Raw genomic sequence first — 25,184 nt, forward strand, 5'->3', positions numbered from 1 at the left:
ACACTCCACAGCCAACTTTCAGCCATGCAAAACTCAAAGAAGACACAGCCACAGCCAACCCATAGGAAAAGAGCTTTATCCTACCAACAAACACAGAATCATTTAACTGTTATTTTAATAAAGACATTTTTAAAACTTTTTATAATGTATAAAGCCGTATGTTTTAAAAACTGCCTATTTTTCTAAATTCCTGACATGCCGTTAATCATCCCTGGGGAAAATCTATCCAGTTATTATTATCTAACTGCTTATGTGGGGAACCCTATCTGAACTGTAGACAGTTCCAAGGAGGAAAGGCCCATTTATGAAGGTCTGGTGGGAACACCAGAAAAACTCCGTTGTATTTTGGTGATGCAAACGTTAAAGGGAATACGTTCTGTATTCCTGGAACCTAATTCCCAATGCATTTCTGTACTGAAGAGTTTGCTCCTAGCTCAATTCTTTGGCTGAGTGCTGCTGAAAAGGGAAATCCCTCTCATAGTTGACCTTTAGTCTTTCTGCACAGATCTGTATAAAGAATCTTGCTGGAGAGTTTCCCTAAGGCTTCTGATTGGACAAAAGTTTCACTGTCTGACAATAGGAATTCTCTAAAGCTGATCAGTCAGAAAGGTAGCCCTCCGGACAAGTCAAAAAATACCCTTCAAGATATACTTTCTTATCATCTACAAAGGCCTGTGAGCTCAAGGGCAGAAAGACACTATAGAATAATAGATAGCAAGTTCCCTTTTGAAATTACTATATGCACATAAATCCTTCCTTTTAAATTATGAACCAAAGTATGTTAGTAGTGAAATTGAAACTAGGTGAATGAAATTCAAGGAACCAGAAATTATTACTTAGGATTTGCTACACTGGATCTTAGTCTATCTTGAAGGCCTAAAGGGAATATGAACAAGAGTTAAACAGGTGAGGCATTAGCATGGACCCCTGGGATCTTGTCTCTGCAGATATAAAACCCTCCTTTATATTCCCAAGCCAGTACCATATAATTCAACAACGAACTGCAAAAGCACATGCATTTGAAAGGTGGCCCCTCTCTCTAGCTGTCCAGGGTGGCTCAGGATTCTGGCTACCCTCCAAGAGTGGTATAGGCATTGAGCTCATTTGCTCCTGTGGCATTTAATCTTCGTATTCTCTTAATGGCATGAATACAAACTCACCTTTAAGAGAATCAAAATGAGGCCTCTCACCTACATGGGATAGCAAATGCCCAAATCCCTAGATTTCGTGTACCTAATGGAATCTATAATTCAGAGGTATGTTCAGGAACAGCACTTGGAAACCATGTGCAAAAGAAACCTGAAATGCCAGAAATGGAAAAATCAAAGTGCTCCCTCGCAGCAAGCCTCCAACTCCACGTGTGGCCTCTCTCTGTATACCCATGTTGCTTCCCAACTTTCCCCACACTGCTAATGGAGATCTTGAGTCACAAGCTGTCAGAAAGACTGTCGAAGGGAGAGTAGCCTTTTGAGAAACAGATTCAATGACATAGCCAGAAGCTCCTGAGTGGTCCCAGTTAATGTACTGAAGCACACTTCTCCCCCAACTCCAAGCCCATGTGACATCCTAAGCAGCATTCTTTTGTCAGAATTCAGGTGGTCTCCTACAATGCATATCAAAAATTTGAAGGCTGTGGTTAGATTCCACCTGGTCAGACAAGCTGATAAAAACAGGGAGAACATTCTCTACAGAGAGGTCACTGCAACAGGAATGAAGAGCACCACTCAGCTCCATCACGGGACAGTAAGACAATCTCTAGAATTCTACCCAGCAGAAATTGGGACTTGAATTCTTGTTGTCCTTTGGTTATATTAAAATCTTTTATTTCTGTAAAATTTTGAATTTTTCAGAGTATTTCCGTCTATGATTTCCTTTCACTATAAGACAAACAGCACCAGAAGTGCAACATGAAAATAGACATAAATCAAAATATCTGTATGTATACACTGCTGAGAAAAGACTGCTGGTGACCCCAGATGCTCACAGACACTACCCACCCAGACCACAATGCCCAACCACGGCATCACCTAATGGACTAAGACTGCCTCATCTCTCGGCAAGGCACAGGCACAAGCGGTTCATTTTCAGGTGCATTTTTAGTAACATGGGGCCAGGGTTTACTCTTATTTTTGATGGATTCTGGCTTCAAGTCTTTAGGGTTTTGTTGAACATCTTTTTTTTTTTTTCTGTTTGACTTCCACTTGAACCCCCATCTGAAATATAACCTGGAAATAGGGAAGATAGAGGGAGTTATGAGCCAAAAATTTTTAAAGAATTATGTGAATTTCTCCTGTCTACTCTCCTGGCATTCAGTTGATTCCAGGGGCATCCTGCTGCAAATAGAACTAATTTTTTTTTTATTTAGTTGACAGGCAGACCCCATTTTATAAACCCCAGAAAGGGAATGCCAAGGAATTGCTTACATTTGCTGTTCATTTAAATCAGAGTTTCTCAAGCCATTGTGCCACACAGCCAAGATGGTGGCTTTCAGCAGACTGGCTATGACTTGGCAATGCAACCAGTGCTAACCTCGTTGAAGAGGTAAAGTAAAAAAAATTTTGCTGCCATCAAGGAAAATGAAGCTGAAAAAGGAGTGATTTGAAAAGCAGGAAAGCTCTGGTTGGGAGAGTGGTCTTTACACAATACTATTACCTTCAGCAGTGGGATTTTCAACCACACTGTGTTAGCATCGCATTACCACTCTGTTCTATATTCTGAAAAGGACTGCTTTTGCAATCTCTGGTCAACATAAATTATGTGGCTCACAAATAATTTCTAACCTATGTTTTATTTTAGCCTACGACTTAGAGTTAAGGTGATATCTTGGTCCCAATCCGCTCACAATTTTAGCTTTGAGAAGAGAAAGAGAGGGAATAAAGAAATGAGAACAAGGGGAGTTTCTCTGGGTAGTAAATTTACTACACCAGGCAGGAGCTCTGCGCCCCACAGCTCTGATTCGCATCACAGAAGCCTTGGTGGGTAATGACAGGGTGTGGGAAGAAGCTTCATCCTAAGTCATAATCCTGTCATCACTAAGGGAGTCAGTAAGGAACGTTTACACTCCTTGGGGAAGCTGAGCATGACATTTTAGAACCAAGGAAAATCTAAAGCTTCTCTGTCTTTCTTTCTCTTTCATAAATCAGGAGGAAATGATAGGTTTCTGAAACTGATAGGGATCCATTTATAAGGCTCACTCAATCGGTTGAGTGCAACAAAACTCTGGTTGCTGCAGGGACCACTACTGTTTCAGAACCACCTAAAATTGAAGGCTGGAAATTAGAGGTGTAATAAGAAAAATGCCAGCAGGAGGTAATTGTGTGCTGTAATCATGAAAGCTCAAGTGCCATTCAGTTGTGTTGCATACACCAAATGTTTATATCCTACCATGTACCAGAGTGATGGAAGGCCAACAGATCCCTCAACTGGTCAAGGAATGAAACTCCAGGAGCCACAGGAGAGAAAGGCGAAGGAAGAAAGGTTACAAACAGGGAGAATCAGTTGCTTCAGCCATTTTTGTTATCATGCATAAATAAGGTGAGTGATTTGAACATGAGTAAGAATAACAGGAATGGTCCATGATGTGCCTGGTTCAGGCATGAAAAGAACAACTGGCAAGAGTGCCAGTAAGAAAGAGGAGGAGTGTGTTGGCATCTTCCCTTCAAGGCTTCCAGCAAGTTTTCATGAGGTGGTTCATCTCAAATTACTCAGTAACAAAAGTGAGCATTGCCGCAGCAGCAGGCGAGCCCACCAAAGGAAAGACAAGAAGGTGCCAGATGGGGCTCTTGTCTGGACAGATAGGTCACGTGTGGCCGTGTGCTGCAAGGTGCTGCCAAGGTGACAGCACACTGTGCCTGGATACACTAAATCCAAGTATCATTCTGGAAGAGAGCAGTTGCCTGAGGGAAACATCTGCTCCTGATCACTCATGGGCTTAATTGTGAGGCTTTTATCACCCAGAAGTGTTTGTCTACACACCACATGCCATTCCTTCTGTCCAACAACAGTGGATACCCACCCAATTCGGAGCAACCAGAAAAGCTGATTAGTTAATTGACTCATAGCCTGATACTTTCAACCAGCTGGTTAGCTTCCTTTATAAGGAGGGCAAACACAGAAACATGGACTTTGGAATTTGAAAGCATTGCCTTGAATTTTATTTTTAAAGGACAATATGAATCAGCCAGGAGTTTGGGGGAGGGGGACTATTTTCTTGTTCCTGGTCCCTACTAGTAGTTTTCTCCCTAGACGAATCTACAAGTCTTCACTATAGAATGTGCAATTGATAGGTATATCCACTTAGTCATTCCAATAATATCCACGTGTTTTACCAAAAACCAAGCTGAGGTGGAATACAACTGTAAATCATTCTCCTCTTGCAGGTCGCTCTCTCCTAGGTATGCTGCACCCACCTGCATGCTATGCTGGGCACCAGGCATTTAAATTGAGGGCATAATTCCTGCCCTCACTAGGCTCACATTCTCACCAGAGACGCACAAAGGAAGCAGCACAGACTTCTCTTTTCTTCAGCTTTTCCTGCTATCCTGTCAAATCAGCAGGAAGCTCTGGCCCCAGAGATGCACAGCAAATTGCTAGTGACCAAGGAGACAGAAAGGCTTACAAATTCTGCCGCCTGTTGTTTTTTTTGTTTTAACCCAGATAAACCTTTGTCCTGACCTTTAACACTGGACTCTACAACCTACAAACTGTGCACCACATTTCAAATATCTACCTGGATTCTCTGTGCTTAACCCAACATAAGAAAATGAAAGCATTCACTAAATCCATTCACTTGCCTATGAAAGAATTGGATAGGCATGTCTTTCTAGGGTAGTATCTTAGTGAGATTAATTGAATCAAATCAATCCCAGGGAACCCTAAGAAAATTTTGATGAAAAAGAGTCTAACTCCACCATAGCAGACGATCTTTTATATGCCTACATTCTCTAGGATTTCCACAGTGTAAATATAATTTTGTTGATATGGGTACTTTGGGTTTTTTTCTTGCCTGATTTTTATATTACTATTTTCTTCATTCACGCTCCTTTTTAGATAAAACCCCTGCTATGGAGGGTAAGAAGTTTTGTAGGGATACAAAAGTCTTTCATTAAGAACATCTGCTCCTCAAGAGGGCTTCTTCAATCCTGGAAATTATTCCAAGAACAATTACAAGTATGTCTGAGTTTGGAGAACTGAGTTGTTTCTGCATTCAAATGAAGGCCAACTTCTGAGCATGTCAGGTCAAAGACAAGTGGCTTCTGTGGGCTTCCAGGGAATGTATCTGTATCAACATTTCGTTTATTAAAAACAACAACAAAATTATTCACTGTATTTTTAATACTAACACTGGGATAAAATAATGGCCAGATGGCCAGATGTTCATTCTTTTAAATATCCAAATTGCATTTATGTGACTTATTCCCTTAGAGTAACTCTTAAAGGTTTATGTCATAGAGACTCTGGATTTCTTTTAAGTTGTATAAAGTTTTAGGCAAGTATTTCTGGTAGGATTGAGCCCACTTCCTAATTGGGTTTTAAAATTGCCACTTTACCTTTCCTCTTTCTCAATTTGACTTATGATTCATTAGATAGTTACAATGAGGAAGGAACTGTCTTAAGAATTAAATTTCTTAAAGCTGAAAATAGGCAATAAACCAGAGAAACACAGTCCTCTTTCCCACAGAATTTCCTGTTCATTTTCTGTTTCTCTTTTCTCTGTGTCTGTCAAACTCTTTTCTTCTTTCTCTCCCTCAGTTTCTTCTCTGATCACAAATGCACTTCACAATCAAGAAATCCAGTGGTAATATTTTTGTTACATACAAAACTGAACTCATCATGTCCGCCTTCCCTGAGTCTACAGGTTTTCTCGTAGGCCTCAACACTATTAATAACATTGCCTTTGCTCTCTTCTCATTGATCCAAATCAAAAAGTGTTCACTCTCAACTCCTCTTATCTCTTCCATCTCTTACAATGAATTGGTCACTAAAATCCATTGCAACCTTCAAAAGACGTTCTTAATCTATCCCTTCTGTCCATTTCACCATCATTGTCTTAGCTATTGTTTGATTGTGTCTCACTTGGACCTTTGTAGTAGGCAAATGGAATTCACACTAGCTATCCCTTTACTCAGATCCATCTGCTTGTATCACTTAAGAGATCTTTCTAAAATGGGAAACTGGCCATTCACATTCTGGCTTAAAATGTTTTCAATGGTGCTTTACTCCCTGCAGTTGAAATTCAAATTCTTCTGTGTAGCATATACACATGGCCCTTTTGTGATCTGTGCTCTTCTGGATATTTCTCCTCTGTGCATCCATATTATTGAGCCATACTTTATCCTTCCACGAGCACCACAGTCTTGTGGTTTCACTTCTTTACTCATGTTCTTCATTGGTCTGTAATGCCCATACATCCCTTTTCTGCATGGGAATTCCTTATCAAGGCATAGCTCAGTGTTACCTTACCCGCGAAACCTTTCATTATTCCTGTTCTTCCTGCCTCTTCTTCACTTCTACCACAGCACATAATTATAACAAGCCATTTACCTCATGCACTTAAACTATTGTCATGTCTCTCTCTCACACCAGATTGAGAGTTATGTGAAGGTAAGGTATCTTTTTGATTTTCTTTGTATTCCTGGCATCCAGCACCATACACCACATATAATATGCTGTCATTAAACAACAGGTAAGTGAATGCTGATCATCTTCTCTGTGGTTCTGCAGCTTTCAGCACAGTTGGCTGTCAGTCCTTCTGGAATTCTCGAAGCATTTGTTTTCCAAAGCATTGCTCTCTTCTTATTTCTCTATACCTCTCCAGACCATCTTTTATCCAGATCATGAGGAATCAAGGAATCAAAGGTCTAAAAAGATTTACAGACCATAATAATCATGAAAACAAATAATGTCTTGTTTATATCAGAACATAAAACTCAGTGTGGAGCTAGGATAATTTAGACAGAAATTAAAGTTAGGCAACTCCTATTTCCTGTTTATATCTAGGAAGCCATTCAAGGCGATTAATGTGATTGCAAAACTCTTAGAGTGATAATTCCATTCTAAAAGCTGAATCTCACTGCCTTGGCCTCACCTCACTGATAGGTATGTGGAGTCCAGAGTCCAAGTGGGAGGCAAATGCTTAATTCAGTGGAGATAACGCTTGCTGTCCTTTGGAGACACTCTTTTGGGAAAGCAGAAATGGGAATTCTTCTCCTAGAAGGACAGGCTTGCTGCTTCAGTGATTGTTTTTGTTTGTTTGTTTATAGTCCATCCTTCACCAACTTCCCTATTTGTCTTCTTGGGATTAGAGAAAGCAAGAATCATGTTCACTTCTCACTCAATTCATAGCCTTATTATTGGTGGCTTATTTGGCTTTGGCATTGGGTGCAGGCCATAGCCTTATAGAGGAAAATTTCATTATCTTAAAGGATGGGGATTATCTCATAATTCTGCTTATGTCCCATGATGGAAAGAACACAATTTACCAAAAATTCTTAAAAATAGTGTCTGTGTGTGTGTGTGTGTTTTCAAACAAACTGCTTCCCCCTAACTACACAGATCGAAGATTAAAGAAAATCACAGATCCTCTTTATGACTCATCGTAAATTGTGCCTGGCCCTGGCCATACAGCTATCTGAAGGCTGATTTAGTACAATGATGAGGTTCCTTGATGTTCACTTAAAAAATTCACCTATCTTCTCTTCCTGGATGTCCAGTGTCCTCAGCTTTGCCCCTTTTGATAAAGGTACCAAGAACATATATTGGGGAAATGTCACCTTCTTCAATAAAGAGTGCTGAGGAAACTGGATATCCATGAGCAGAAGAGTAAAACTAGATCCCTATTCCTCATGATACATGAAAATTAACTCGATGTATTAGAGACTTAAACTTTTGAGACCCAAAACTGTAAAACTACTAGAAGAAATCTTGGGGAAAACACTCCAGGACATTGGTCTAGGCAAAGATTTTATGGCTAAGACTTCAAAGGCACAGGCAACAAAAATAATGGTACTATATTAAACTAAAAATTTCAGCACAGCAAAAGAAAAAATCAACAGAGTGAAAAGACAACGTGCAGAATGGGAGAAAATATTTGCAAACTATGCATCTGACAGGAGAGTAATATCTAGAATATACAAGAAACTCAGTTCAACAGCAAAAAAAAAATCCCATTGAAAAGTAGGTAAAGGCCATGAATAGTCATTTCTCAAAAAAAAAAAAAAGACCCACACAAATGGCCAACAGGTATACAAAAAAGGCTCAATGTCAGTAGTCATCAGGGAAATACAAATCAAAACCACAGTAAGATAGCATCTTACCTCAGTTACAATGGCTGTTATAAAACGGACAAGACAATAACAAATGCTAGCAAGGATGAGGAGATTAAGGAACTCAAACACTGTTGGTGGGAATGTTAATTTGCATAGACATTATGGAAAACACTATGGAAGACTCTCAAAAAAACTAAAAATATAACTATCATATAATCCAGCAATCACACTGCTGGGTATATACCCAAAGGAAAGGAAGTCACTATGTCAAAGGCACACCTGCTCCCCCATGTTTACTGCAGCACTGCTACCAACAGCAGTGATATGGAATCAACCTAAGGATCCATCAATGAATGAATGGATAAAGAAAATGAGGAATATGTGTGTGTGTGTATATATATATATATACACACACACACATATGTGTATATATAAATGAGGAAGATGTGTGTGTATATATATACACACACACTCAACAGCATACTATTACACACACACACACACACACAAAAGCATACTATTATATATACACATATATATGTGTATATATAAATGAGGAATATGTGTGTGTGTATATATATACACACACACACACACACACACACAATAGCATACTATTTGGCCATAAAAAAGAGTATAATCCTGTCATTTGCAGCAACATGGGTGGAACTCGAGGTCATAAGTGAAATAAGCCGGATGCAGAAAGGCAAATATCACATGTTCTAACTCATATATGGGAGCTAAAATAGTTGATCTCATGGAGGTAGAGAGTAAAATGATGGTTATCAGAGGCCAGGAAGCATGAAGGAGGTGGAGATGAAGAGAAGTAGGTTAACTGGAACAAACATACTATTAGATAGAAGAACTAAGTTCTAATGCTTGCTGGCACAGTAGAATGACTATAGTTAATAACAAAATATTGTATATTTCAGAATAGCTAGAAGATTGGAAGTGTTCCCAACACAAAGAAATGATAAATGATCAAGGTGATAAATATCCTAAACACCCTGATTTGCTCATTACACATTATATGCATGTATCAAAATACTACATGTACCCCATAAATATGTACAATCGTTATGTATTAATAGAAACTTTTTAAAAAAAGAAGTCCTTTTAGTTATGGAACGCTTCAACTCTGTGGTGTATTGGCAGCTGCTCCACATTTCAAAAAGAAGTGTCCTGGCCTAAGACATTAGAGGCACAGGAAGCATTAGGAAAGGACTTCCCAAGTGTTGGGCCAACTCTATGGTATCTCATTCTTTTACTTCTGAGTGGGTAAAAAACTCAATGAAACATGCACGTCCCCATCCCCTGCCTTCCTCTGAACTTCTGTCTTCCTTCCATGGCCTGCTGCTCCTTGTCAGCTTTATTCTCCCTCTCCCCAATAGTTCCCAAAGGGAGAAAGATACCAAACCCATGCCCAGGATCAGAGTGGGGGCAGCCTGGGCATTCCCTTTGCCCAAATCCTTGTCCTACAGAGCAGAGAGGCAGCTTCTGTATTTCCTACAAAGGCTAACCCTGAGGACACCAGTGCTTTCCTTGTTCACTTGGTGACTGTCCATCTTGAAGGAAAATTATACTCCTCATGATGGTTAACCTTATGTGCTAACTTGGCTAGTCCATGATACCCAGTTTTTGGTCAAATACCAGTCTGGATATTGCTGTGAAGGTATTTGATGTGATTCGTATTTAAATCAGTAGACTTTGAGTAAAGTAGACTATTCTCCATAATGTGGATGAGCCGTATCCAGTCAGTTGAAGACTTTAAGAGAAAAGACTGATGTCTCCCAAGGAGGGAAGAAATCTTACCCCAGTCTGCCTTTGGACTGAAGACTGCAACATCAGCCCCTCTCTGGGTCTCCAGCCCGCTGTCCTGCCTGCAGATTCTTATTTGGGTTAGCTAGCCTTCACAATCGTGTGAGCCAGTTCCTTAAAATAAATACCCCACACCTGTATACACACACGCACACACACATTCTTTTTTTTTAGATTCTGGGGTACGTGTAAAAGTTTGTTACATAGGTTAATTTGTGTCACTGGGGTTTGTTGTACAGATTATTTCATCACTCAGGTATTAAGCCCAGTACCCAATAGTTATCTTTTCTGTTCCTCTCCCTCTTCCCACCCTCCTCACTAAGTAGACCCAAGTATCTGTTGTTTTCTTCTTTGTGTTAATGAGTTCTTATCATTCAGCTGCCATTTGTAAGTGTGAACTTGCACTATTTGGTTTTCTGTTCCTGCATTAGTTTCTTAATGATAATAGCCTCCAGTTTCACTCATGTCCCCACAAAACACATGTTCTTGTTCTTTTTTAATGGCTGCATAGTATTCCATGATGTATATGTACCACATTTTCTTCATCCAATCTGTCATAGATGGACATCTAAGTTGATTTCATTTGTTTGTTATTATTGTGATTTGTGCTGCAATGAACATTCACATGCATGTATCTTTATGGTAGAATGATTTATACTCCTCTGAGTATGTACTCAGTAACGGTATTATTGGGTTGAATGGTAGTTCTGCTTTTAGCTCTTTGAAAACTCACCATACCGCTTTTCATAATGGTTGAACTAATTTACCAACAGTGTATAAGTGATCCCTTTTCTCCACAACCTTGCCAGCATCTGTTATTTTTCTGACTTTTTAATAATAGCCATTCTAACTGATATGAGTGGTATCTCATTGTGGTTTTGATTTGCATTTATCTAATGATCAGTGATATTGAGCTTTTTTCATATGATTGTTGGCCACATGTATGTCTTCTTTTGGAAAGTGGGTCTGTTCATGTCCTTTGCCCACTTTTTAATGGGGTTGTTTTTCTGTTGTAAATTTGCTTAAGTTCCTTATAGATGCTGGACGTTAGATCTTTGTCAGATGCATAGTTTGCAAATATTTTCTCCCATTCTGTAGGTTGCCTGTTTATTGACAGTTTCTTTAGATGTGCAGAAGCTCCTTAGTTTAATTAGATCCCATTTATCAATTTTTTCTTTTGTTGCAATTGCTTTTGGTGTCTTTCTTATGAAACGTTTGCCCATTCCTATGTCCAGGATGATATTGCCTGGGTTGTCTTCCAGGATTTTTATAGTTTGGGGTTTTACATTTAAGTCTTCAATCCATCTTGAGTTGATTTTTGTATATGATGTAAGAAAAGGGTCCAGCTTTTATCTTCTGCATATGGCTAGCCAGTTATCTCAGCACCATTTGTTGAATAGGAAGTCTTTTCCCCATTGCTTGTTTTTGTCAGCTTTGTTGGAGATCAGATAGGTGTAGGTGCGTGACCTTATTTCTGGGCTCTTTATTCTGTTCCATTGGTCTATGTCCCTGTTTTTGGACCAGTACCATGCTGTTTTGGTTACTGTAGCTTTACAGTATAGTTTGAAGTCAGGTAATGTGATGCCTTCAGCCTTGTTCTTTTTGCTTAGGATTGCTTTGGCTATTTGGGCTTTTTTTTGTTGGGGGGATTCCATATAAATTTTAAAATAGTTTTTTCTAGTTCTGTGAGGAATGTCACTGGTAGTTTAATAGGAATAGCATTGAATCTGCAAATTGCTTTGAGCAGTATAGCCATTTTAATGATATTGATTCTTCCTATCTATGAGTATGGACGTTTTTTCATTTTTTGTGTGTCTTCTCTGATTCCTTTGAACAGTGTTTTGTTATTCTCATTGCAGAGATCTTCTACCTCCTTGGTTGACTGTATTCTTAGATATTTTATTCTTTTTCACACACACATTCTGTTGGTTCCGTTGCTCTGAAAAACCCTGACTAACACATCCTTAAAGGCACAAGCCCAAGACTCCTGAAACCAAAGGAGAGGATGTGTAGAACCAATATATTTTCAGGCTCATTAGTTCCTCATTTGGTTTATATACATCACCAATTACATTGCACACTTTGCAAGTGATTACCCAAAGGGTTTCTAGGATATCTCTGGAGTGACAAGATGATTGCAGTGGGACTAAGGTGGCAAATTTGATTTTATATCTAAATTCATTTTTCAGATATGTTGGTATATTAAAGCTGCTTCTCCTTTTTGTACTGTTTCCTTGGTGATTCTGTCTAAAATGTGCATTTTGTTTCTCTGTTCTGTTCTAAGGAACAATTACTCTTTGTTTTCTGTAAAATCATCCTAGTTAGTCTTAGTGTTTTGCCTGGTGCCTGACACTCCTTTTCATTGATTACCTTGGTATAGAGTCAACAGATATATAAACACACACACACACACACACACGTAATGGATATATGAAATCTAAGAATCTAGTAAAAAATTGATTCCATTGCTTGGAACACCATTAAAAGTAATCAGTGAAATATTTGACTTCCTTAACTCCTTTCTGGATTGAAATGAAAAATTAATAAATTAACACATAGAGTGTGCCATATTCCAAGAGGATCTAGTAACAGAAGCTTCAGGAAAGTAAGATTTATGAAATATTCCCACATATCTGCTAATTCACATTCATGTAATTATCCCCCCAATTTTTTGCAAAGTGCTATAGAAATGAAAAGTCTAAGTAAGAAAATGGCAATGACTTTTAATGAAAGCATTAAAATTAACTCAACACTAAGATAGCTGGAAGCTGTTCACTATTCCGTTTGGTTGAACTAGTTTCTTGGAAAATAACAAACTGAGTCAACATGAGTAGATACACACAAATGATCTATTAGATTGATGAACCATATTGGTAGTATCTGTGCTTACGTAAGACGACTCTGTATTTTGGTCTTTAAAATATATTCTTCTCAGTCGTTTCCGGCCAAGATGGCCGAATAGGAACAGCTCGGGTCTCCAGCTCCCAGCCCCAGCGACACAGAAGACGGGTGATTTCTGCATTTCTGCTTGAGGTACCGGTTTCATCTCACTAGGGAGTGCCTAACAGTGGGTTCAGGACAGTCGGTGAAGCGCACTGTGCGCGAGCCGAAGCAGGGCGAGGCATTGCCTCACTCGGGAAGCGCAAGGGGTCAGGGAGTTCCCTTTCCTAGTCAAAGAAAGGGAAAACAGACGGCACCTGGAATATCGGGTCAGTCCCGTCCTAATACTGCGCTTTTCCAACGGGCCTGGAAAACGGCACACTAGGAGATTGTGTCCCGCACCTGGCTCGGAGGGTCCTATGCCCACGGAGTCTCGCTGATTGCTAGCACAGCAGTCTGAGATCACGCTGCAAGGCGGCAACGAGGCTGGGGGAGGGGCGCCCGCCATTGCCCAGGCTTGCTTAGGTAAACAAAGCAGCCAGGAAGCTCGAACTGGGTGGAGCCCACCACAGCTCAAGGAGGCCTGCCTGCCTCTGTAGGCTCCACCTCTGGGGGCAGGGCACAGACAACCAAAAACTCAGCGAGAACCTCCACAGCCTTAAATGTCCCTGTCTGACGTGGTTCTCCCAGCACGCAGCTTGTGATCTGAGAACGGACAGACTGCCTCCTAAAGTGGGTCCCTCACCCCTGAGCAGCCTAACTGGGAGGCACCCCCCCAGTGGGACAGACTGACACCTCATTCAACCGGGTACTTCTCTGAGACAAAACTTTCAGAGGAACTATCAGACAGCTGAATTTGTGGTCTCACGAAAATCCGCTGTTCTGCAGCCACCGGTGCTGACACCCAGCCAAGCAGGGTCTGGAGTGGACCTCTAGTAAACTCCAACAGACCTGCAGCTGAGGGTCTTGTCTGGTAGAAGGAAAATTAACAAACAGAAAGGACATCCACACCAAAAACCCATCTGTACATCACCATCATCGAAGACAAAAAGTAGACAAAACCACAAAGATGGGGAAAAAACAGACCAAAAAAACTGGAAACTCTAAAAAACAGAGCACCTCTCCTCCTCCAAAGGAACGCAGTTCCTCACCAGCAACGGAACAAAGCTGGATGGAGGATGACTTTGATGAGTTGAGAGAAGAAGGCTTCAGACGATCAAACTACTCTGAGCTACGAGAGGAAATTCAAAACAATAGCAAAGAAGTTAAAAACTTTGAAAAAAAATTAGAAGAATGGATAACTAGAATAACCAATGGAGAGAAGGGCTTCAAGGAGATGATGGAGCTGAAAGCCAAGTTTCGAGAACTACGCGAAGAATGCAGAAGCCTGAGTAGCAGATGCGATCAACTGGAAGAAAGGGTATCGCTGATAGAAGATGAAATGAATGAAATGAAGAGAGAAGGGAAGTTTAGAGAAAAAAGAATAAAAAGAAATGAACAAAGCCTCCAAGAAATTTGGGACTATGTGAAAAGACCAAACCTACGTCTGATTGGTGTACCTGAAAATGATGGGGAGAATGGAACCAAGTTGGAAAACACTCTGCAAGATATTATCCAGGAGAACTTCCCCAATCTAGCAAGGCAGGCCAGCATTCAGATTCAGGAAATACAGAGAACGCCACAAAGATACTCCTCGAGAAGGGCAACTCCAAGACACATAATTGTCAGATTCACCAAAGTGGAAATGAAGGAAAAAATGTTAAGGGCAGCCAGAGAGAAAGGTCGGGTTACCCACAAAGGGAAGCCCATCAGACTAACAGCTGATCTCTCAGCAGAAACTCTACAAGCCAGAAGAGAGTGGGGGCCGATATTCAACATTCTTAAAGAAAAGAATTTTCAACCCAGAATTTCCTATCCCGCCAAACTAAGCTTCATAAGTGAAGGAGAAATAAAATACTTTACAGACAAGCAAACGCTGAGAGATTTTGTCACCACCAGGCCTGCCCTAAAAGAGCTCCTGAAGGAAGCACTAAACATGGAAAGGAACAACCGGTACCAGCCACTGCAAAAACATGCCAAATTGTAAAGACCATCGAGGCTAGGAAGAAACTATAGCAACTAACGAGCAAAATAACCAACTAACATCATAATGACAGGATCAGATTCACACATAACAATATTCACGTTAAATGTAAATGGGCTAAATGCTCCAATCAAAAGACACAGACTGGCAAACTGGATAAGGAGTCAGGACCCATCAGTGTGCTGTATTCAGGAAACCCATCTCACGTGCAGAGACACACATAGACTCAAAATAAAGGGATGGAGGAAGATCTATCAAGCAACTGGAAAACAAAAAAAGGCAGGGGTTGCAATCCTAGTCTCTGATAAAATAGACTTTAAACCAACAAAGATCAAAAGAGACAAAGAAGGCCATTACATAATGGTAAAGGGATCAATTCAACAAGAAGAGCTAACTATCCTAAATATATATGCACCCAACACAGGAGCACCCAGATTCATAAAGCAAGTCCTCAGTGACCTACAAAGGGACTTAAACTCCCACACAATAATAATGGGAGATTTTAACACCCCACTGTCAGCATTAGACAGATCAACGAGACAGAAAGTTAACAAGGATATCCAGGAATTGAACTCAGCTCTACATAAAGTGGACCTAATAGACATCTACAGAACTCTCCACCCCAAATCAACAGAATATACATTTTTTTCAGCACCACACCACACCTATTCCAAAATTGACCACATAGTTGGAAGTAAAGCTCTTCTTAGCAAATGTAAAAGAACAGAGATTATAACAAACTGTCTCTCAGACCACAGTGCAATCAAACTAGAACTCAGGATTAAGAAACTCACTCAAAACCGCTCAACTACATGGAAACTGAACAACCTGCTCCTGAATGACTATTGGGTACATAATGAAATGAAGGCAGAAATAAAGATGTTCTTTGAAACCAACGAGAACAAAGACACAACATACCAGAATCTCTGGGACACGTTCAAAGCAGTGTGTAGAGGGAAATTTATAGCACTAAATGCCCACAAGAGAAAGCAGGAAAGATCCAAAATTGACACCCTAACATCACAATTAAAAGAACTAGAAAAGCAAGAGCAAACACATTCAAAAGCTAGCAGAAGGCTAGAAATAACTAAAATCAGAGCAGAACTGAAGGAAATAGAGACACAAAAAACCCTTCAAAAAATTAATGAATCTAGGAGCTGGTTTTTTGAAAAGATCAACAAAATTGATGGACCGCTAGCAAGACTAATAAAGAAGAAAAGAGAGAAGAATCAAATAGATGCAATAAAAAACGAAAAAGGGGATATCACCACCGATCCCACAGAAATACAATCTACCATCAGAGAATACTACAAACACCTCTATGCAAATAAACTAGAAAATCTGGAAGAAATGGATAAATTCCTCGACAAATACACCCTCCCAAGACTAAACCAGGAAGAAGTTGAATCTCTGAATAGACCAATAACAGGTTCTGAAATTGTGGCAATAATCAATAGCTTACCAACCAAAAAGAGTCCAGGACCTGATGGATTCACAGCTGAATTCTACCAGAGGTACAAGGAGGAACTGGTACCATTCCTTCTGAAACTATTCCAATCGATAGAAAAAGAGGGAATCCTCCCTAACACATTTTACGAAGCCAGCATCGTCCTGATACCAAAACCTGGCAGAGACATAACCAAAAAAGAGAATTTCAGACCAATATCCTTGATGAACATTGATGCAAAAATCCTCAATAAAATACTGGCAAACCGAATCCAGCAGCACATCAAAAAGCTTATCCACCATGATCAAGTGGGCTTCATCCCTGGGATGCAAGGCTGGTTCAACATACGCAAATCAATAAATGTAATCCAGCATATAAACAGAACCAAAGACAAAAACCACATGATTATCTCAATAGATGCAGAAAAGGCCTTTGACAAAATTCAACAACCCTTCATGCTAAAAACTCTCAATAAATTAGGTATTGATGGGACGTATCTCAAAATAATAAGAGCTATCTACAACAAACCCACAGCCAATATCATACTGAATGGGCAAAAACTGGAAGCATTCCCTCTGAAAACTGGCACAAGACAGGGATGCCCTCTCTCACCGCTACTATTCAACATAGTGCTGGAAGTTCTGGCCAGAGCAATCAGGCAGGAGAAGGAAATAAAGGGTATTCAATTAGGAAAAGAGGAAGTCAAATTGTCCCTGTTTGCAGATGACATGATTGTATATCTAGAAAACCCCATTGTCTCAGCCCAAAATCTCCTTAAGCTGATTAGCAACTTCAGCAAAGTCTCAGGATACAAAATTAATGTACAAAAATCACAAGCATTCTTGTACACCAATAACAGACAAACAGAGAGCCAAATCATGAGTGAACTCCCATTCACAATTGCTTCAAAGAGAATAAAATACCTAGGAATCCAACTTACCAGGGATGTGAAGGACCTCTTCAAGGAGAACTACAAACCACTGCTCAATGAAATAAAAGAGGATACAAACAAATGGAAGAACATTCCATGCTCATGGGTTGGAAGAATCAATATCGTGAAAATGGCCATACTGCCCAAGGTAATTTATAGATTCAATGCCATCCCCATCAAGCTACCAATGACTTTCTTCACAGAATTGGAAAAAACTACTTTAAAGTTCATATGGAACCAAAAAAGAGCCCGCATCGCCAAGTCAATCCTAAGCCAAAAGAACAAAGCTGGAGGCATCACGCTACCTGACTTTAAACTATACTACAAGGCTACAGTAACCAAAACAGCATGGTACTGGTACCACAACAGAGACATAGATCAATGGAACAGAACAGAGCCCTCAGAAATTATGCCGCATAGCTACAACTATCTGATCTTTGACAAACCTGACAAAAACAAGAAATGGGGAAAGGATTCCCTATTTAATAAATGGTGCTGGGAAAACTGGCTAGCCATATGTAGAAAGCTGCAACTGGATCCCTTCCTTACACCTTATACAAAAATTAATTCAAGATGGATTAAAGACTTATATGTTAGACCTAAAACCATTAAAATCCTACAAGAAAACCTAGGCAATACCATTCAGGACATAGGCGTGGGCAAGGACTTCATGTCTAAAACACCAAAAGCAATGGCAACAAAAGCCAAAATCGACAAATGGGATCTCATTAAACTAAAGAGCTTCTGCACAGCAAAAGAAACTATCATCAGAGTGAACAGGCAACCTACACAATGGGAGAAAATTTTTGCAACCTACTCATCTGACAAAGGGCTAATATCCAGAATCTACAATGAACTCAAACAAATTTACAAGAAAAAAACAAACAACCCCATCAAAAAGTGGGCAGAGGACATGAACAGACACTTCTCAAAAGAAGACATTTATGCAGCCAAAAAACACATGAAGAAATGCTCCTCATCACTGGCCATCAGAGAAATGCAAATCAAAACCACAGTGAGATACCATCTCACACCAGTTAGAATGGCCATCATTAAAAAATCAGGAAACAACAGGTGCTGGAGAGGATGTGGAGAAATAGGAACACTTTTACACTGTTGGTGGGACTGTAAACTAGTTCAACCATTGTGGAAGTCAGTGTGGCGATTCCTCAGGGATCTCGAACTAGAAATACCATTTGACCCAGCCATCCCATTACTGGGTATATACCCAAAGGACTATAAATCATGCTGCTATAAAGACACATGCACACGTATGTTTATTACGGCACTATTCACAATAGCAAAGAGTTGGAACCAACCCAAATGTCCAACAACGATAGACTGGATTAAGAAAATGTGGCACATATACACCATGGAATACTATGCAGCCATAAAAAATGATGAGTTCGTGTCCTTTGTAGGGACATGGATGAAACTGGAAAACATCATTCTCAGTAAACTATCGCAAGGACAAAAAACCAAACACCGCATGTTCTCACTCATAGGTGGGAATTGAACAATGAGAACTCATGGACACAGGAAGGGGAACATCACACTCCGGGGACTGTTGTGGGGTGGGGGGAGGGGGGAGGGACAGCATTAGGAGATACACCTAATGCTAAATGACGAATTAATGGGTGCAGGAAATCAACATGGCACATGGATACATATGTAACAAACCTGCACATTGTGCACATGTACCCTAAAACCCTAAAGTATAATAAAAAAAAAAAAAAAAAAAAAAAAAAAAAATATATTCTTCTCATCTTTTGACCACTGCTAAAAGGAAACAAGCAAACAAAATGGTAAATAAAATGTGACTTCAAAATGCCTGTCTCTTTACAAAAATGATCCAAAGAGGAAATGAAAGTTTTGAGCTCTTTGAGTCCTTGGGTTTATTCTTCTGTCTATAAAGGGGTTGGACAAGATCAGAAGTTTCTGAACTAAGCCAATCACCAGGGAACCCTGGAGCTAATAGCTGCTCATTCCCAAGCTCCTGCCCAGGCTAATTAAGTTAGAATCCCAGAAATAGAGCTCTGGAATCTGAGGTTGCAAAAAGCTTTTCTACTTTAATCTACGATAGATACATAAATCTTCTCACAGTCAAAACATCTAGGATTTTATAGGGGAAAGATGGCTGGGCTTTTTCTTCCATTTAAAAATGTATTGTAATGATAGTACTAACACAAATTACTGAGAGGGAAAAAAGGTCATCTTTATTAGCTCCATTTAATATGTTGTTTTAATTCTTCCATGGTGGCTAAAGACTTTTAGGAATTGCAACAACAAAAAGTAAATATTAGGAACTGATTTTATTTCAGTTTTAATAAGATTTAGAATATTTTCATTGTTGCAGACTTACTCACGTCCCTGCCCTGCCCCAAGGAAACTTCCATAGGCTCCCTGTCTTTCAGCATCAGGCCCACCCTACTCCCAGTAAAGGAAGGCTGTGTTAGCTTCCCTCTGGGGTACAGCATTTATTTGGCAACTCTAACCCTGCTTCAACTTCTCTGCAAAGTCTGATTCTTCAATTAGAAACCACCCTGCTCTGTATGAGTTCATCTGTGTAGGAATTGATTGAAAGTGGTGTATGGAATTGATTGAAAGTTGAGCATTGGCCTGGCGCGGTGGTTCACGCCTGTAATCCCAGCACTTTGGGAGGCCAAAGCGGGCGGATCACGATGTCAGTCCTGGCTAACACGGTGAAACCCCGTCTCTACTAAAAATACAAAAAATTAGCCGGGCACGGTGGCGGGCCCCTGTAGTCCCGGCTACTCAGGAGGCTGAGGCAGGAGAATGGCGTGAACCCGGGAGGCGGAGCTTGCAGTGAGCTGAGATCGCGCCACTGCACTCCAGCCTGGGTGGGTGACAGAGCGAGACTCCGTCTCAAAAAAAAAAAAAAAAAAAGAAAGTTGCGTATTGAAAGTTGGTACAAATGAAATTCACATTTTATATTTATTTCTATTGCATTTCCCCAGAGTGCCTGGCTTAGGGTGCTAAGCCATGCTGTGAAGTAAAAGAAAAGGAGCACAAAAGAAGGCCACATTTGGTCTGCCAGGGCCAGCAGCCCAGGATCCAGCCTCTGCACACAGCCCATGGAGCTCTCAAGGCTATTATTTTGAAACTCTGGTGTTCAAGGTCTCTTAAACATCCTTACTTCACTTAAAAACTTCTAAGTAGCATAGATATCGTCTCTCTAAAATTACCTAAATCCTCCTTGAGTTTATTCATACTTTTAACTTTTCCCATCTTCATGCTGGATGTTCTAACGACGTCCAATGACTCACCTTGTAAAGACCTGTATCCTTTTGTTGGATCAGAAGCAATATTTTTTCTTTTTTTAATTTTACTTTAAGTTCTGGGATACATGTGCAGTGCAGGACGTGCAGGTTTGTTACATAGGTATACATGTGCCATGGTAGTTTTAGAAGCAATATTTTTTCAAGTTTAATGTATTGACATTCTAGAGTTTAAGTCATTCTTCATCCTTTTTATCTGAGGGCACTAAGAACACATAAGGAAGAGAACAAAGTTGTCGCTTCAGTGGAGCTTATTTCTGGGGAAAGGAGACAGAACATTAAAAATCAAACAAATACATAATACAGTGGCTAGGCAGAGTTCACATGGGGTGGCCAGGAGAGCTTTTCAAGGGCTTAGGCCCTGTGCAGTTGTAGAGGGCCCCGAACTCAGAAGGGCCTGCACCTGGGGCTTAATGCCCTGTGGTTATTGTCCTGATAGTCATAATCTCATCTTTGCATCTGGGTTTTGTAAGTGAAATCTTATGGGACAATGGGGCATCTCGTGGAGACTTGGAGCCTCAGCCCAATCCTGCCTCCTGCCACTTCCCAGGACAAGTTCCCAGACACCTGCTCCCGACCTTCTGGCACTCCAGGCCCCATGGGGCCACCCCATTCATGCATTCACCCCTTGACCGCTGCCACCCTGTGGCCCCAGCTGGCACCTAAACAAGAGCATGGGAAGGGTCAGGATTGGGCACATACGTTCTGTGCCATCTCAGATGGGGTGTGGCCAGGGCTGTCTTCATCCCAGAGTTTGTAGCACCACAGTGCATTCAGTGGGTGACTCAGTGAGGGCAAGCCTCTCTCCCACCCCGATCTAGGTACCTAGGGCATCGTGGTGCTCACCTGCAACTTAGTGCCTTGTGCAGCTCTCTGGCTGCCAGGTTCCCCTTCCCACTGACTGCCAGATGATTGATGTGCCATGCCCAGGAAGTTGGGCCAGGCATCTTTCCTTCCTCCAGGCCGACCACAGTGGATGGGCACCCCATATGCTTCTGAAGGTCTGTTCTCAGTCTACAAGCATCCTGTGTTTTAGAGCATAGCATTAAATAGCAAGTTAAAAAACAACAAGTTGAGAAAGAGGTCATGAAGAAAAGAAAAAAGCTTCCTATTTTAGTACTTTTAACAGCATTTTTCCCCTGCTTTTTGAACCAGATATCTCATATTTTTTTTTGTAGTGGGTCCTTCAGAATAAGTAGCTGGTTTTGGGGTCATGGGAGAGAGAGCAATGGGTGAAGAAGCTCTGGTTTATTCAGAGTGATCAGGGACAGAGGGCCTTTCTGATACGATGTCTTTTGGACAAAATCTAGAAGGAGGTGACAGTGAGCCGTGTGAATATCTAGGTGAGAGGGTTTCAGGTAGTGTGAAGAGCCAGTGCAAAGGCTCTATGGCAGGAGTGTGCCAGTGTATTGTAGGAGCTGCTGGGAAACCATTGTAACTTAAGCAAAAGGAACACGGGTGGAAAGGTAGAAGATGAGGTTGCAGCAATTGTGGGGTGGGGGCCTATTAGGTAGGACATGGCAGTCTATTGTAAGGACTTTGGATTTTACTTTAAAATGAAAAATCACTAGAGATATTTTAATACGTTAGATCACTGAGGAACCTACTAAAGAATGGCTTGGTATGATTTATACTTTAGAGGAATTATCCGCGAGGTCTCACTCAGCATTTGCATATAACAGCTCTGTTCCTCTCCCATCCAACATCCTTCCCTATCCCTTTGTCCTGTTCACTCCTCCTTCATAGAGCACTTAACATTACCCTGCATATTACATGTGCCTTTATTTATCTGTCCCCTAAGACTAGAATATAAACTTCACGAGAGCAGTGACTTGTTCACCAGTGTCCCTGAAGCCTAGATCATTGTCTGAGGCTTACTGAGTGCTCAATAATCATGCGCTGGTTGAGAAATGAATAGATCCATTAGGACACCGTATAGAGCATCTTGAGGTTGGATAATCTAGTGCTCCCTCACCTCCACGGCCTCTGCAGATTCTCCCCCAGAGCCTCCCAGGTGCTTCTTCACCTCCACGGCCTCTGCAGATCCTCCTCCAGGGTCTCCCAGGTGCTCCCTCAACTCCATGGCCTGTGCGGATCCCCACCCAGTATATCCAAGGTGCTCCCTCACCTCCACAGCCTCTGCAGATCCTCCCCCCAGAATCTCCTGGGTGCTCCCTCACCTCTGTGGCCTCTGCAGATCCTCCCTCAGAGCCTCCCAGGTGCTCCCTCACCTCCACGGCCTCTGCAGATTCTCCCCCAGAGCCTCCCAGGTGCTTCTTCACCTCCACGGCCTCTGCAGATCCTCACCCAGAGCCATCAAGGCCACCCACTCCACTCATGGAAATGTGTCACCTTTAGACAGTTCCTGCAGATATAGACCTAAATCTAACTGCATTAACCTCCATCCACGGTCCTTCCTCTGCCTCTTTGTCTTTCTGTTTGTTTTCATTTTTAAATGTTTTCCCTGGATATCCAGGTAATGTTTTTGTTTATTACAGAACATGTGGAAAGAACAGGGGCTAATAAAGTGTACTGGTCAAGAGCGTGGGCTCTGCAGCCTCGCAGAGCTGGATTCAAACCCTACTTCCTTCACCTACTAGCTGTATGACCTCGGAAAAGACAATTACCCTCCCTGGCCCTCAGTTTTCCCATCAATAATATGGGGACATACTATTTTCTCACCAGATTGTTCTAAGAAATAAGAGAGGCAACATTTGTGAGGTGCTTGAAACAGCGCTTAGTCTAAATAGGGTAGATTTTTTTAATTAAAGAAAAAGAACAAAACAAAATTATTTTATAATCCCAGCACTCAGATAGAATCAAATGCAGTTTATGACAACGTTCCTTGTATTTGAAGATGGTTTCGTATTCCTCACAAGGCTTCATACCTCTAAGTTAACTCTCCCCAGATCCCTGAGCCAGCACGACATAGAGCAATAGCAACTGAGTTGAACCAGGTACTGGGCCATCTTGGTCACCTTCCTGAATCCTTTCCACTTTATCAATGGCCTCCTTTTTACGTATCTCTCCCAGAACCGGATACAACATGAGACTATCACCTCGACCTAGATTTAGATTTTTAAGAGCACAGCTTGGGTTTGCTGTGACTCATTTCCCCCAGGATTTTTTTCTCAACTTTCATCCTATCTTATATAATGTCTTCATCTGCAGTATTGTATTGTACATTTATCTGACTGAATGACATTTCATTAGTTGAATCCATAAATCTAGCCCATAGATTTCATTTTGAATCTTGATTTTATCATCCAGTATATGAGCTGCACACTCCACAAGTATATTTTCTATGTTTATAACTATGTTCTTAATGAAAGCATTAACCTAGGACATGCTACCAATTACCTTTCTCATGTTCGACAACTACCCATCAATCTACATCCATCTAAATTTACCATTTTCTAGGATATGTATTTATCTATAGTGATATCATTAAAATATTCTTGTCAGATGCTACATTAAAAGCAAGATTCATCATCTCTATGGACCGAATTGTGACCCCCACCCCACCTTGAGTTCATATGCTGAAGCACTAACCCCTAGTGTGACTGTATTTGGAGATGGGGCCTTCAGCAAGTAATTAAGGTTAAATAAGGTCATAAAGGTGGGATCCTAATCCAACAGGATTGGTGACCTTCTCCTACCCCCTCTTTCCACACTCAGGCATCAAGGAAAGGCCACGTAAGCACACCGTGAGAATGCAGTCATCTGCAAGCCAGGAAGAGAGACCTCACCAGAAAATGACCATGCTGGCACATTGCTGTTGGACTTACATCCTCCAGAACTGTGAGAAAATAAATTGTTGAATCTAGCCAGTCTATAGTATTTTCTTGTGGAAGCCGGATAGAATTTGAATATTTGTCCCACCAAATCTCGTTGAATTGTAATTCCCACTGTTGGAGGTAGGGCTTGGTGGGAAGGGTTTGGTTCGTGGGGGTGGGTCCCTCATGTCTTGGTGCTGTCCTTGTGGTAGTAAGCGACCTCTCACTAGATCTGGTTGTTTAAATATATGGCGCCCACCCCACCCCACTCCGCCTCATTGTTGCTCCTGTTCTCATCGTGTGAGCAATGGGCCTGCTCCTGCTTTGCCTTCTGCCATGAATAAGAGCTTCGTGATACCTCTTCAAAGCTGAGCAGATGTTGGTGGCATGCTTGTACAGCCTGTGGAACCGTGAGCCAAATAAGTCTCTTTTCGTTTTAAATTACCCAGCCTCAGGTATTTCTTTATAGCAATGCAAGAACAGCCTAATAGACAGTCCAAGTAAACTAACGCAACCATCTTTGTAATATTTTCCATAGCTTGCAGAATAATAACCCCACCCAAAAAGGGGATAAATTAAGTTCAGTGAAATTTTCTCTTAGTGAACCAATCCTGACTTCCAGGAATGATTTTTTCTTTTCTAAGTGATCATAAAATATTTGTTAAATGATGATTTCTAGGCTT

The sequence above is a fragment of the Symphalangus syndactylus genome, chromosome 7 (genome assembly GCF_028878055.3).
Source record: "Symphalangus syndactylus isolate Jambi chromosome 7, NHGRI_mSymSyn1-v2.1_pri, whole genome shotgun sequence".
In the NCBI taxonomy this organism is placed as follows: domain Eukaryota; kingdom Metazoa; phylum Chordata; class Mammalia; order Primates; family Hylobatidae; genus Symphalangus; species Symphalangus syndactylus.